The following is a 3,406-nucleotide window of genomic DNA, read 5'->3' on the forward strand; positions in this document are numbered from 1 at the left end:
AAACAGAAACTAGTGGAAATTAGGCTTTCATGCTAACTACTTCAAAAGGGTAAAATGTTTTACTGGAAAAATGCAGAGTATGACATCATTCTCTGTTAAGGAGAAAATGCCTCTAGCCACTATTTTCAATGATCACTTACTGTGTGCCACATCCTGTGCATGCTAACAACCTTCAAAGAATGACCTCATTTCATGCAGTCCCCAAAGAATCACCCAATATAAATGCTACTCCTGAAAGACAGTAAAATCCTATTAAGTGTGCACCATTCTTTACTCAGCATTCAACACCACTTTTTAGAGGCATCAACTAACACTTTAGCATTATTGTCATCTACACAGGAGCCTGGTTCCTTCCCCTGGGAGGAGGGTTGAAATGTGTAATTGCTAGTAATCATAACTGTGGTTAGTGGTGACTGAGCACTTCATGTGTGCCCGGCATTAGGGTCAATACTTTAACTCACCACCTCTTCTGGTTCCTTAAACTTGTTGGCATTGTCATCACAGTGCTAGTAGAAGAGGATACTGAGATTTTTGATGGCAAAGACAAGTGTAGCTACGAGATGGTTGTTTTAAACGTGGAAAGAAAGCAGACTGATAGTAGAGCCTGCTTCAGTAACTGATAAGAGATGTTGAACACCAGTCTTTGCTACTAGAGATAAACACTTCATAGGGTGAGACCAGAGCTTGAGGAAGTCATCTTAGGGCTCCAACGGTATCATTTCAAATATATGGTATACCTGTTTCCCCATATGATTATTAGGGCTTCTTAGAGATAAATCAAGAATATAGATGTTTTACTTCTCACAAAACACCTTAGCAAAAGCAAATTACTAAAGAATAATATAAATCATTAGTTATCTGTAAGGTTCTGTTAAGTTAGCTTACTGGTGAATATTTTGATGTAGATTTTGCAAATGCCTTATACTAAGCATTGATGAGAACCATGAAGAAAAGATAAGCTTTCTCTTTATGGCAAGTATCCATGACACTTAACAATAGATGCGTACTGAGAAGCAAACCGTGTCCCTGTGGTTGTTCCAATCTCTTCTTGTTTGGTAGACTTTTCTTTCCTTTAATGCAAGCATTTAACTGGGAGAACTTAAGTTTGAGTGCTTGAAGGAAGAATTGTTGACGATTTTCTACACAGGAAAATAATAGGTAGGCTTAGAGAAAGGAAAAGGAAATAAATCTCAGTGTTGGAGGTAATGTGGAGAGAATAATAAGCAAGCACAAGGGAGACAAAAGCTGGAAAACAGACCTATCTATTAAGGATCATGAGAGGAGAAGAAAAAACTGTATAAAACATGTGCAAGCAAAGCTTCGTGAAGAATAAAGCAGAGCCAGGGTTCTGAGACCTGCCTTTGGAAAGGAGGGAAAACAAGCCCCTTCCATCACAAGACGGCATGCCTGGGCAGTTCCTGGACAGCACAGTAAGAGAAAGAACATGCTATGTGTTGAATATTATCCATATTCTAGAAACAAATGCAGAGAATTTAATTTGCCTCTTTCATCTTCCATCTTTTTATTCCTCCCTCTGTGATTCCACGAGGTACACCCTGCAGGTGATGGTTATCCATTGCTTATCAGACTCTAGAAGATTGATTATCCTTGGTCTCCACTCTGAAGTTCTGTGTAGGTGTTTGAGAGACAGTCAGGAAATGATTTTTTTCTTTATTCTTTTGGCATTTCAGACAGAACCACAATGTCACAAAGCTGGTAGAGATTCAGACAGGTGGATACCTACTTGATAAATAGTGAGCATTTTAAAATCTATTTGGGCTTTTGTTTTAGCTGCTTGAGAACTTAGATGTTCTAACTCCAAACAGTTATTCAGATGGTTCTAGGAAAGTATTCATTTTTCTGAATCATTCAGTTTTGTAAATGAGAAATTCAAGAAAAAATCATGGAATAAAATATGAGTGGGAAATAATAGAGATGACGTATACAAAGTTAGAGAGCAATCTGTGCTTGTGTCTATGAATTCAAAACATATTTGCACATAATAGAGATGTAGTATACCATGTTAGAGAGTCCCCTGTGCTTGTGTCTATGAATTCATTATCATATCTGTGTATACTTATTTATTCAGAAAAAGAAAAGTACATCAAATCTCACTTAAAATATAGAAACTTAAAGGGAAAACGCAATTACTGAAATTGATGAATAAAACATCCAGGAGCTAGGCAATGGTGGCACATGCCTTTAATCCCAGTACTCAGGAAGCAGAAGCAGGCTGATCTCTATAAATTCAAGGCCGGCCTAGTCTACAGAGCTAGTTCCAGGACAGGCACCAAAGCCACCCAGAAAAACTTTCTTGAAAAACAAAAGAAAACAAAAAATACAAAACAATCTAAACAAAACAGAAAACCACTCAGGAATAACCTGACCTAATAATAGAAGCTCTTAAAGGCAAGAAGGGTAGCTGTCTTTCATAAAATATTTTTTAAAAATGCTCAACAATTTAGCCGATCAGAGAAATGCAAATTAAAACAATTCTGAGATTACATCTTACACTTGTAAAAATGGCCAAGATCAAAAGCACTGATGACAACTTGTGCTGGAGAGGATATGGGGTAAAGGGAACACTTCTGAATTGCAGGTGGGAGTGCAAACTGGTACATCCATTTTGGATATTAATATGGCAATTTCTCATAAAATTAGAAAACAACCAACTTCAAGACCCAGCAATACCACTTTTTGGTATATACCCCCAAAATGCTCAATTGTACCATAAAAGCATGTGCTCAATTATGTTCATAGCAGCATTGTTTGTTATAGCCAGAACCTGGAAACAACTTAAATGCTGCTCAACCAAAGAATGGATAAGGAAAATGTTGTACATTTACACAATGGAGTACTACACAGCAGAGAAAAATAATGACATCTTGAAGTTTGCAGGCAAATGGATGTATCTAGAAAACATCATATTGAGTGTGGTAACCCAGACACAGAAAGACAAATAGCATATGTACTCACTCATAAGTGGCTTTTAGACATAAAGCAAAGAAAACCAGCTTACAGTTTACAATTTAGACAACAATGAAGATACTAAGAGATACATGGATCTAATTTACATGGGAAGTTGCTGTGCACTGCGGCCCCGGTCTGCGGTCTGCGCTCTATGTGCTAGAACTCAGTTCGCAAGCTTCGGGCAGAGGGCTGGAGGTTGAGAACACAGACGCAGAGACAGACCCACACGCAGACCTTCTAACACTGGTACCAAAAGCCCCTCTCTATTAACACCATGTAGACTTAAATGCACTGCAGTCAATGGTCAACAGGTGGTAATCCCAGCCTCTGATCCTCTAACTAGGCACAGCTTCTAGTAACTTATATTAGAAGGTTCTAGGAGGGAAAAGCAGCTGAAGGCCAGGACTCATTAATCCCAACATCTCCCCGCTAATTT

This window comes from Alexandromys fortis, unplaced genomic scaffold (genome assembly GCF_014885135.2).
Source record: "Alexandromys fortis isolate MF-2015 unplaced genomic scaffold, M_Fortis_MF-2015_v1.1 scaffold_133, whole genome shotgun sequence".
Lineage (NCBI taxonomy): Eukaryota > Metazoa > Chordata > Mammalia > Rodentia > Cricetidae > Alexandromys > Alexandromys fortis.